Source organism: Molothrus aeneus, unplaced genomic scaffold (genome assembly GCF_037042795.1).
Source record: "Molothrus aeneus isolate 106 unplaced genomic scaffold, BPBGC_Maene_1.0 scaffold_36, whole genome shotgun sequence".
Classification (NCBI taxonomy): domain Eukaryota; kingdom Metazoa; phylum Chordata; class Aves; order Passeriformes; family Icteridae; genus Molothrus; species Molothrus aeneus.
Window position 1 is genome coordinate 3,232,397 of NW_027099027.1, and position 12,838 is coordinate 3,245,234.

The following is a 12,838-nucleotide window of genomic DNA, read 5'->3' on the forward strand; positions in this document are numbered from 1 at the left end:
AGCTCTAATATGTCTGGCACGGCAGCGCTCAGTGGTGGAGTCACCTCATTCAATGCACGGTAGTCCACAGTCAATCTCCATTCTCCTTCAGATTTTCGCACAGGCCAAATGGGGCTGTTGAAGGGTGAGTGGGTCTTGCTGACCACCCCTTGGCTCTCCAGCTCTCAGATCATCTTATGGATGGGGATCACAGCATCTCGAGTGGTTCTATACTGTCGTCGATGCACTATGGAGGTGGCAATTGGCACTTGTTGCTGTTCTCCCATCAGGCGTCCTACTGCAGATGGATTCTCAGACAGCCCGGGCAAGGTGTTCAATTGCTGGATGCCCTCTGTCTCTACAGCAGCTATCCCAAATGCCCACTTGAGTCCTTTTGGGTCTTTGAAATACCCACTTTGAAGGTAGTCTATGCCCAAAAAACATGGGGCCTCTGGGCGAGTCACAATAGGATGTTTCTTCCACTCATTCCCAGTCAGGCTCACATCAGCTTCCACCAAAGTGAAATCCTGGGATCCTCCTGTCACACCAGCAATAGAAACAGACTCTGTCCCCACATGTCTCGATGGGATGAATGTACATTGAGCACCAGTATCAACCAAAGCTTTATACTCTTGTGGTTCCAATGTGCCAGGCCAACGAATCCACACAGACCAGAAAACACGATTTTCCCTGGCCTCTACCTGGCTAGAGGCAGGGCCCCTCTAAGCCTGGTTATCCTTCTTTCCCTGGGCAAATGTCTTGGATGTTCCTTCAAGGGGATCAGACATGGCATCATCAGCATCATACCTGGTGGTTCGGCTACGGGCAACTGGAGCTGCTTTCTTCCTGGTGGCTTTCTTCAATTCACGCACCCGTCGTGCCAGAACAGCAGTAGGTTTTCCATCCCACTTCCTCATGTTTTCTCCACAGTCACGCAGGTAGAACCACAGCTCTGTTCGTGGGCTGTACCTTCTCTGGCCATCTGGGGAACGTCTGCCTTGGATACCAGAACCTCTGATCTGTACTGCCGAGATTTGGAGAAGGTCTTCTTTAATCTCCTCTCTGAGCTTCTTATGATTCTCCTCTATCTTATCCTCTAAGTTCTGCAGACGTGTTTCTACCGCTGCAATTCTGGCATGTGTTGGGCCATGTACAGCATCTGCATATGCTCGGAGCTTCCTTGCCATATCCAGCACAGTCTCATCCCTCTCATCCCGCTTCATTATGGCTAGGGCAGAAGCATATTCGTGTGGCCCTAGTTGCACATGTTTCCGTCACATCACAGATGTGCATGGCACCAGTTCTGGGTTCCTAGTTGTCACATCATCTGAGAAGATAATCTCTGCCACTGCCATCTCTCTCAGGCGTTGGATCCCTTGCTCTATGGTCTTCCACTGTGTCTGTTGCATATAAAGATCATCTGCACACAGGTATCTTTGTGCAACACTTTCCAAGACCCGTGCCCAGAGGCTGTGAGGGTTTGCCCCCCTCATCATTCCTTGGTCAATGACAGGATCATGTGACAGGGATCCCAAATGCCTCGTTTCTGTGCCATCCAGAATTGTAGCCTCGCCTGCAGCATCCCAGAGACGGACTAACCAACGAATTATGGATTCATCAGGTCGTTGGGTGTAATCCTTCCGTAAGCCACGAAGGTCCTTCAGGGAAAAAGACTCAGTATTTGCATCTGATCTTGCACCTGCTGCTTTGACTCCTGATTTTATGTCAGGAGGCATTGAGGTTCCTTCTCCTGCATCATCATCATCATCATCATCATCCACTGGTCGATTGGTCTTGTCTGTGCATTTCCCACTTCTAGTGCTGGTAGCAACAGCCATTGGTTTAGCTGCTGGCTTAGGCTCACTGTCTGGTTTGGCTGCTGGCTTTGAGCCTGGGGTGTTGGCTGCAGCCTGAGTGACTGGGACAGCTGCTGATTTATCTCCCTGCCCCCCTGCCTCCGTCTGCTGTCCTACAGTCTCCAACAGAGTGCGATAAGCATATGCCAGGGCCCAGCTCACTGCAATGACCTTTCTCTCCTTAGGCTCATCCTGGTATTTCTCTTTCAGATATTTCCCCACCTCAGCTGGGTTCTGAATTTGTTTATGGGGAAAATCCCAGACTATAGGGTCAGAGAATTCCTTCAGGATTTGGCCCATATCCTCCCATTTCCCACACCCCTCAGGATGTTCCACGCCTGGGTCTACTCCTGAGTCAGGGGCCTCATCAGTCTGTCTAGAAATCTCAGCCCTCATTCTGGAGAAACAGCAGACTGTATAGAAGAAGGCTACCAGATTGAATACAAGAAAGATGGTTTCTTTAACATTCAGGGGAAACTGAACATCCTTTACTACTGATGCAACCGATTCATAGGAGAAGAAGGAAAGCAAAGGCTGAAAAGCCTCATTCCCTGCTGCTCCTCCTCTAACAAACTGGACGAATAACCATAGCCAAGAACCATTCATACCTGGAGCAGACCCCAACATGTTTATAAACTTCTTGCACATCATTGCCATCAAGCCCAGCAGGATAGCTATTCTGGTCACTGCCCCTCTACTGTAAAAACTACGTATGAGGGACAATACTAGAACTATTTCAGGATAGGAAAATAAACCTAGGGACCACAGAGGTATTAAAATCTCGAAAAACCCTAGGGACCAGAAGCACATGCAAGCCTTCACCCCAACACTCATCATGAATTCAAAAAGCATGGCTATTAACTGCTTCAAACAAACAGAGAGTAATGGCAACCAAAATACACTCAAAACAGGGTTTTTCCACTCACTCTCTCGAGCCCGGCGTTGGGCGCCAAGATTTTGTCGTGGTTTAGGGCAAATTTGGAGGAGAATTTCCAAATTAGGGCCCCTCCAGTAAGCAAACCCACACGGTCCCTCTCCCCAACCGGTTTGGGAAGGATTCCTCGGAGAGGAGTGGAAAGAACCTGTTTATTTAACAGGCACAGCACCCCCCAGCACACAAAATGAACAATACCGGATGGCAACACTGAAAAAGGATGACAAATTCAGAAAGTCTCTCTTGGGGGTGGTCACTCTGTTCTCAGTCCCTCCGGCGCTGGGGCTGCTGCTGCAGGCCAGAAGGTGCAGGATTTTGGTGTTTCCCAGGTCCCAGTCCGGAGCAGGTTCGAAATGGTCAGAAAAAGGAAAGGAGAAACAGTCCAGGAAGAAATTGGACAGTTTAGCTAAACTAGCTAATGAGCAAAAGCAAGCAGAAGCGAAGCAAGCAAGAGCGAGAGAGCAAAGCGAAAAGCAAAAGCAGCAAAAGCCAAAGCTGCAGTCTCTGTGTCCCGCCAGGCTGATAAGAAAACCAAAACAAAACTTTCCCTCTTCAGAGCCGGTCTTAAAGGTACAGAACATAATATCCAACATTAACAGAACACATGAATGGGGATACAAGCATCATAACGTCACCCTAGGACACTGGCATAGTACTGGGAGTGTCTGGGAGTAACTGGGATCAAACTGGAGGTGACTGGACTTATACTGGGAGCAACTGGGACCACAGCGGGGGCAAATGGCATCGGGTAAGGTGTGACCGGGCTCATACTGGAAGTGACTGGAGCCACACTGAGCTCTTACTGAGAGGGACTGAGAGTGAAAGGAACCATACAGGGCATGACTGGGAGCCGCTGGGACCGTGTCGGGGGCAACTGGGATCCTACCGGGAGTGATTTGGACCATGCTGGGAGCGACCGGGACCCACCGGTGAGGCGGCGGCGGAGCTGGGAGGCGGCCGCAGCGCAGGTGGGAGCCGCGCTGGGTTGTGGGGGGCTCGGGGCTCGCTGCGGGCCTCGGGGGCGGCAGGGGGCTCAGGCGGGTTCCTTGTGCCGTGTCCGGCCCGTGGTGCCGCTGCCGTGAGGGCGCTGCGGGAGCGGCTGCCCGCGGTCTCCTTGCGGCCGCTGCCTCGGCAGGAGCCGCTGCCGGAGCAGCGCTGGCTCGGCCCGGTTCCTGTGGCTGGGACAGAGGCGGCTGCCCCGTGCCCGCGGCTCTGCGGGGAAATTCACGTGGCCGGAGGTTTCTGTGCCCCGAGGAGACAGAGGAGTCCTGTACAAGTGACTTTATTGCTGAGCAGAGGGAGAGGCCGTGGCGCATTTGCCGTGCGCTCTCTGCCATTGTTGTAGTTCGCAGCCTCCTTTTTATCCTCATTTTCCCGGCTCATCTCCCTCTCCCTTTGCCCACTGCCTGAGGTACTTGGAAGGTTCAGACCTCCCGATCTGCCAACTGCACGTCCTCGTTAATGTGCACCCCCACTTTTGTAGAACAGCCGATATTCACGGCTCTGTTAAGTCTTTTTTGTTCTCGACGTTCAGGAATTTAGCGGGACTTTCTGTGAGCAGCAGTCCATGTTAATTAATAACATTTATTGAAGCTGGTGGTTTCGCCCCTTACTTCCTTATCTACAAGCCCCTGGCCCCTCGCTCAGCTGCTGAATGAGCTGCACTCTCAAGGTGTGGAGCATGGTAAAAAGGTGAGAGTTGCTGTAGCACATCAGAGCAGAAGCAGCATTCGTTTAACCCATGGTCTGCCAGGGAACCAAAAAACCATGTCCCATTCCCATCCTTTCCACGTTTGGACCAATACATGAGCTGCTTTTTTGTTTCCTTTGTTATCTGTTTCACCACTTTTGCTTTGTCATCTATTTGCCAAGACCAGTTTGAGTCATTTGATTTTCCACAAACTCCTCTTTTCTCTGCTAACAGATGATCTGATCCCATCCCATGGTGAAATGTTGTGTTCCTCATTTCAGTGGATTGCTCAGCAGGAAGGTCAGGAGCTGGAGCTGTCTGGGTGGTTATTCCGAGGACAGCTTGTAATCTAATGGTGCCATTGAAATGAGAAATGGGTTCTGTGGCTCCTGATATGAATTGGTTTGGGTTCCCAGGGGCTGGTCCATGGTGTTGTAGGATTTGTTCTGCTGGCCGTTCATCTTCTCCCCATTTTTGGCCGCTCTCTCCAGCCAGGGCTGCATCAATTGACCATTTTTCTCTAATTAAATCATCAAATACTTGGATTCCCAACTGATTTCCTGGAACTTGTGGTAGCAAGAACATCTCAGTGCTCTAATCCACCCTATATAACACAGACAGTGACAGCACACGTTGGAGTGGGCAGAGGGATGATTCCCCCCCATTTATTTATAGTGAAGTTTTCCCAACATTCTCCATTTGCGGTTTCCCTTTGCAGCTTCACCCGTTTCTGTTGCAGGGTCAGATATCCTCACCCCGGGCTCTGCCTTGAGCTGTGCAAATTCCATCAGCGCAAGCAGGCAGAGCTCGGGGTGAGGGGCAGGGGGAATCAGCCCAATTCCTGCCCCAGGCAAGAGACCCAGGTACATTGGCCAGGCTTTGCCCAGCAGGGTTCATTTGCATTTCTAAAGCTCCTCTCCTGGCTGACTAGAACCAAAGCTTCTCTTCCAGGGCAGCCATCTGGTGAGTCACATGTGGCCCCCCGGAATCTGCTTTTTTTAAAAAAAGTATTAACTATTTAAGAGTTAAAAGTATCACGGTTAAAGCTCTTCAGTTTTGCAAAATGCAACATAAAGGCGAACATGGAAAAACCCTGACCAAAAATTGATTCTCACCCTTCTGTCCCAAACCTACCTGACATTATAAAGTAGGATTATTATAAAAAATGTTTCTCATGTTGTAATCTTATCACTGAAACTGTAGGGAAAACAAAAACTCTCCAAGAATCTCTTTAGTGTGAGAAAGTCAAGGCATTGCTTGGTTCTGGCCAGGATGTGCAACAGAAATACTTTCATCCACACATAGCCCGTCTGTGCAGGAAAAATCATTCCATGGCATGTCAGTTTTACCCGATTTTTCCTAAACTTTACGTAGTCTGAACCAATCTAAATCCACTGCTTTAATGTTCATTGCTTCCAAGTCGTGTAAGTTTTTAGTATTTGGTTTCCTATTAGACTCGGATTTCTTTCCCTCTGATGTGAATTCCATCCACACTCCTGGATTTCCTTCTCAGCCTTTTCCAGACCAGGTGTCTCCAGCGGTGCGGGGGCAGTGTCTGGGGCAGCTGTTGGTTGCTGTTTGCTGCGGGGCGTTGATGTTTTGTTGCTGGTCGTTATCTCTGTGGGTGTCTTTTGGGCTATTCCCAGTCTGTTCGGATGTTAAACTCGTCTCCATTGAGTGGTGGAGATGAGTTTAACATCCGAACAGACTTGGAACCCCTTAAATAAAACCTTTAAAATTTCTTTCCCAAAGGCAAACCTTTGAGTAGAGAAACCTTTCCGAGCAGAGAAATAAGATTTAAAAGAAGCAGAATGGGTACATTTTGCAGCAATGCAGTCGCAGTCAGCCCAGAGTGTGGGTGTGAGTGAGCCCCAGAGTGGAATTGTGCCGCGGTGCTCCCCAGCAGCTGTGGCAGTGCAGGCCCAGCCAGCGCTGGAGCTGCAGCAGTGGCAGCGAGGCTTGGCCGCAGTGGCTGGAGGTGCCAGGGGAGGGTGGCCAGGATTCCCGAGGGTTTGAGCAGAGGATCTGTGGGCAGGCCCAGGGGCTTGGCCGCTGTGGAGCCCTGGCTGCTGCTGCGTTGCCTTCAGGGCAGGCTCGGGGGCGGCTCCCATGGTCCTGCTGCAGGCGGGAAGTGCAAATCTCCGGGGCTTCAGAGCCCCTGAGGCCAGGCTGAGGGGTCCCCCCGTGCTCAGCTGTGCTGGCGGCTGTTTCTGGCCCCAGGGACACTTGGCGTGGGCCCCTTGGCCACCAGTGGTGCTGCTTTGCACTCCTTAGGCAGGAGCCGATGTCCTGGCTGGGTGTTGGCAACAGCAAAGTCCCAGGGCAGGCTCTGTGCCAGCCCAGCTTCCTGGGGGAGAGATTCCACAGGAGACAGGATTCTGGCTACAGCCTGCCTTACATTTACATCCCTTATTTCCACCCTGCACTAGGTGGAGAATTGCCCAGGTAAGGAATTCCAGACTTGAATTCCAAGGGAGATAATTGAATATCTGCCTTGGGTCTGGCTCTTTTTCTTGCCAAAGCCAATGGCAAAAGCTGTACCCATGGCATCTTGGTTTCCATCTCCAGCTTCCAAAGGTGTTTCTTTATTTCCCCATTCATTCTTTCTACCCAACCCGAGCTCTGGGCTTGCCAGGGGTTATGGAGGTCCCATTGTATTCCTAAAGCTGCCATAACCCCCTGAAAGGTCTTTCCTGTAAAATGAGTTCCCCATCTGAATCTATTGCTTCCACAATCCATTATCTTTGAATTATTTGTTTTAGCAATAGGTTAATAAGTGATCCAGTGCTTGCTGAAGCAGAATTGCTTTTGCCCCCTGTTAGGTGCCATGGTGTCAGCAGAAGATATTGAAGCCTTCCTGCTCAGGGCATTTCAGTGCCAGGCTCTTACAAGCACCCACAGCTCCGCGGGTTGAGCTGAGCATGGGGCGGTGACCTGCGCTTTGTCTGATTCCCCCCCCTTAATAACAGCCTGTCTTGTAGCTCTTTTCCCTTCTGCTGCCCTTGCAGAGCCATCCACAAACACATTGTCTCCCTCAGGCCAGGGAATGTCCCATCAATCTCTCCCAGCCTGGCTCGGGAGCTCTGTCCCTTGAGTGCAGTCCTGGGTTCCTTGCCAGCCCCTCTCCAGGCTGTTCAAACAGGAGGCTGGGTTAAACCCTTGCCCTGTCCTCAGTTCTGAATCCTCCTGTGCCATTGAACAAGTTTCATACTGTAATAACCGAGCCCTGCTCATCCATTTAGAGGCTCTTTTGGTTGTCAAAGCTTTAACTTGATGCCAGACTTGAACTCTAGGAGATCCTCCTGTTGTCATCAGTTTTCAAGCCTCTGCTCCCACGGAAGCTGTGGCTGCACAATTCTGCAGACAATGAGACTGCTCTCTGGCCACTGGGTTAAACATTTTAGCACAAGAATTCCTTTGGCAAGACCCTGTTTAACGTCCACCTATAATTCAAATTCTTTTTCCCTGTCTGGAAGGCCCAGGCCACTCGCCTCAGTTAATCTTAATTTTAACACTTGAAAATTCTGTGTTTCCCCCTTGGGTCCATCCATCCAGTTTGTTGACTGGCAAGATAGGAGTGTTGTAGGGAGACATCCTTGGCTCCAAAAGCCCTGCCTTTAACAGGGACTCTATACCAGGCTGTGAGCCCTTCCTTCCCTCTCTTGGAACAGGGTATTGCTTGTCCTGGTTGCTTTAATTTGTAGAGGCTCCATATCTAATTTTCTGTATTTCCCTGGGGCTGCCCACACTTCTGGGTTCACTTCAGCATAGGCCTTGTCAGACTTTGGACACAGAGGTACAACAGAACTAGCCTCTGTATCCCTTTTTACAGTATTAAAATCCAGCTCTCAAACTCCTTCCTAGTTAATTACAATCACAGGAGGAAGAAAAAGAAATTCATTTATTTCAAACCTATCCCCCACAGCTTCTAATAGTGGTTGAACAAATCATACCTGCTCATCTTTCCCACTCATTCCCTTAAAACTTAAAATATTCCTTTACTATTTTCCCCTTTAGGTCTAAGATTCAGAGCAGATTGAGAGGCCCCTGTGTCCCTCAGGAAATGCCTCCTCTCAATGCAGACCCACCTGAATGTTCTCAAGGGCTCCAGTGTGGAGGGTCCCTGGTGTGATGGGAGCTGTGACAGCCCTGCCAATCCATGTCCATCACGCGGTGGACTTGCTGGTCCTGAGGGTGCTGCTGTCTCTGCTTGCAGTGTCCTTGTGCCCTGCAGCTGGAGCCCTGATTCCTTGCCAGGGGCTGTTTGGGTGGGCTGTGCCCTGCCGAGGAGGGCAATGCCTCTGCCGGGTGCTTGTGGCCGAGCCCGTGCCCTGGGTGCCGGGGCCCCCTTGGGCCCTGGGGCTGATCCCTCAGGGGCTGTAGGAGCTCTGCCCTGGCCTTTGCCTTCAGCTTGGCCTTTTGCTGCTCCCTTCTTGCACTCACCTGCTGGGCCTTTGTGCCCAAGTGCTGCAGGGCCTTCTTCTGCCCCTCCTGCAGCCCCCCTCAGTGCCTGTGGGTGCTTGTCTTGCTTTACAAGACAGGTGTCTGCTTGGGAAGGCAGAAAAAGCCTCTCTTGGAATGGAGAATGCAAACCCCCTCCCTCTTAATTTTTAGGATAGTGAAATCAAGGGGCTCTCAGGCAAAGATATGGGATTAGGAATAACAGTTCTTTACTAGTGTGTATAATATAATAATAGTAGTGTGTATAAACAGCTCCGGCAGTGACAACAAACAGAGCCCGGAGCCGGTCCCGGCCTTTCGGCTGCGGCGCTTTCCCCTTGGGTGCAGTTCCGGGCACGGCCGGCAGGGGCGCTGGTGGCTCCCGCGGGGCGGGGCAGCGCATCCCTGCCATGGGAACCTCTCTTAACGGCAATAGAGCAATCCCTTCATCTAACTCTTTCACTTTTTTACCTTCTGTAGCCTTTCTCCTGTGTTTTGAGAAAGAATTTGGAGAGGGCTTTTAACTGAGCTCCTAGTGTTTCGATAAGGTGCTTCCTGTAGAGAGAGGGATTTTCCCTGAACAGCAGGAGCTGTGGTTACCAAGGGGACGTAACTCAGAGCAGGAGGGGTCAGGGGAGGATATCCCGCCGAGGCTCGGTCGGAGTGTGGGCAGGGTCTGCTGCCGGAATCGCCAGAGGGGGATCTTCCCGTGGAGGCCGAGCCGGAGCGTGGGCAGCCCCCACATGGCTTATGGCGGCTGATCCGGCAGCTCCCGGCAGAGAAAAGGCAGGTGGGAGACCCCGGCAGCAGCAGCGGCGCTGCCCAGCGCAGCTGGCACGGGCAGGGCAGCTGGGGATGGGATGGCTGGGACCCGCCCTCGGTGCGGTCGGCGCGGTGACCTCGGCCCACGCGGCAGGACAGAGCAACCCCCATCTTCCCCAGCATGGCCGGCAGAGCGGCCGCGGGCCGGGCAGTGGGGCCAGGGCACACAAATTCACCGCCAGCGCCGGGGCAGGTGGAGCTGCCCTGGGCAGTGAGCCCGCACCTGGGATGGAAACCGGGGCAGGCGGAGCTGAGGCGGGCAGCGAGCCGGGACCCGGGACAGGTGCCTCGGCCGCGAACGGAGGGGGCAAGAGCTGCAGAGGATCCCACTCTCTTTCTGACTTTTCCTCTTGTTCCCCTCCCTTTCATTTCCCCTTTTTATTTTCTTGTTTTTTTCCTCGGGTGTTTCTGATACTTCAAAGATTTTTATTCTCCTAAAATCTCCTGTCTAACATATGGCATATTCTCTTTCTTCTAGATTAAATGGGTTTTTTTACAAATAAATCCAGAACCTAACAAATCTAAACTTCTGCTTGGATATTTTGAAATGGTCGACGAGCTAACTCATGACCTCCGAATGTTGTTTTTCTCATCACCTTTTTATTTATCCTTTGGCAAATTAAGCATCTTTCAGTTACTTGCTTTGCTACACCACAAATCCCAGTGCACCCAAAATTCCTTAAAAAATGATCACACAAAGCTTGAGTACGCCAGTGGGGTTTCTGATGCACGTCTTCTAATATTTTCCTAGTAAGCACATTTTATTAAGTAATTGTCTTCCATATAGAAGTTTCTATTTCTATGATGTATCTTGTTCATTTCCTATCTTGTTTAATTCTTTTTTCTCGGCTTCCCTAAACTTTGGAATTTCCAGTTTTTCCTCATTTGGAGTGAATATTAAAATAACTCTTTCAGCTCCATTTTCTGCTGCATCCTTAGCTTTGTGATCTGCCCCCAGTTTGCCCAGTTTGCCTCTCCTTTGGCCCGGGCCGGGTTCCCCCCGCCCGCAGCGGCTGGGAGCAGCCGAGAGCCCCGCGCTGCCCATGCCGACCTGTCCCGGCTCCATCGCCGCTGCTGCCGCGGGCTGCGAGGGCCGCGGGAACGGGGCACCGAGGGTGTGGCTGCTGCTGGGGGAGGAGGAGGAGGGAGGGAAGGGCAGGGATGGAGGGGGAGGGGGAGGCGGGTAGAGGGGGGAGGAGGAGGGGGAGGAATGGAAGGGGCGGGATGGAAGAGGAGCAAGAGGTGGGGATAAGACAGGGGAGGAGGAGGAGGGGGGATGGAAGAGGAGGAGCGGGAGGAGAAAAAGCAGTGAAGGAGGCGGGGTTAGGGGGGAGGTGGAGATAGGACAGAGGAGGAGCGGGAGGAAGAGGAGGTGCAATGGTGGATCAAGGCTGAGCTGAGGGAACCACGCGGTCTCGATCTCTGCCTGAATTCGCAGCCCCCACCTGTGGGATCATCGCCCCCCCCATGGGAGTGAGCTCCCCCCCCCAGGTGAGCGGGGAGGGGGAGCCCGGCTTGGATATCCCGGGGGGGTCCCTGGGTTGGGTTTTTGGGGGGATGTTTGGAGAATGAAGAAGTCCAAGGCTGAGCGGAAAAGGCCCCTCGGGGGGACATCGGGGGGTGGCGGTGGCGGCTGCCGGCAGAGGCAGCCTGGAGGAGCAGAGCCCTGTGTCCCCCAGGAGGCCAAAGTGGGGAGGCCAGAGAGGGGGGAGTGCCGCCATTGGCGGGAGCCTCAAGAGCCTGGAGAGGGGCAGGGGGACTCCTTGGAGCCGCTGCAGCCCAGAGCAGAGAATGAGGGGAGAAGGGAGCCCGGGAGCCCAAACAGCCCCAGCATCCCGAAATGGGGAGAGCCAAGAGGGGGCAGTGCGTTCCCAGAGACGGCCTGGGGGGATCTCGTTGCCCTTGCCTGTGGCACGGAGGCAAATCCCATGCTGTCCTTGTCCTTCCTCGCCCAGAGCAGGAGCTGAGCATGGAGAGCAGGGAGGACAAATGCCCGCGGCAGAACGTGGTGGCAGAGGCCGTTTTGAGCGGCTCCACGGCACAGGAAGCCAACGGGGAGGAAAAGCCCTGGAGATGCCGCACGAGGACGGGCTGCAAACGCAGATGGCGGGGATGTGAGGGGGAAAGAGCCAGCCTGGGCCGGGAAGGCGGCCGGAGATGGAGCCAGAGCTCAGAGCTGGTGCTCCATGAGCAGCTCCATGATGGGGAGAAGCCCCACACATGCGTGGAGTGTGGGAAGAGCTTCAGGTTGAAGTACAACCTGACTGTGCACCGGAGGATCCACACTGGGGAAAAGCCCTACGAGTGTGGGGAGTGTGGGAAGAGCTTCAGGAGGAGCTCCCACCTGATCAGCCACCAGAGGTCCCACACTGGGGAGAGGCCCTATGAGTGCTCCAAGTGTGCGAAGAGGTTTCAGACCAGCTCCAGTCTCTTCCGGCACTATCGGATTCACACAGAGGAGAGGCCCTTCCAATGCCCCGACTGCAGGAAGGGATTCAAGTGCAACTCCACCCTCGTCACCCATCGGCGCATCCACACAGGGGAGAGGCCCTACGAGTGTGATAAATGCAGGAAGAGGTTTCAGACCAGCTCCAATCTCCTCCAGCATTATCGGATTCACACAGAGGAGAGGCCCTTCCAATGCCCCGACTGCGGGAAGGGATTCAAGTGCAACTCCACCCTCGTCATCCACCGGCGCATCCACACAGGGGAGAGGCCCTACGAGTGTCCCCAGTGTGGGAAGAGCTTCTCCAGGAGCTCTCACTTGACCCGACACCAACGGAGGCACCGCTAAGGGAAGCCCTGCGAGTGCCCCGAGTGCGGGAAGAGCTTCGTGCGCTGCTGCAGCTCCATCCCCCACTGGAGGAGGCACTTTGGGCACAGCCCTGGTCACTCACATTCCCTGTGATCCATGTTGGGAACACTCCTGGCTGCTTGTCCGTTTGTTTGGCCTTAATTTTTTTCTCTTCTCCCTCTCTCTCTACTCCAAAAGCCAAGAGGGATCGATCTGTCACCTCAAAACCACTCAAATTCCACTGAAAATAACTGAATGTTAACCCAAAAAGGCTCAATCCTACCTTAAATTCCTTGTTCCCTCCTCAAAAAAACTCAATCCCA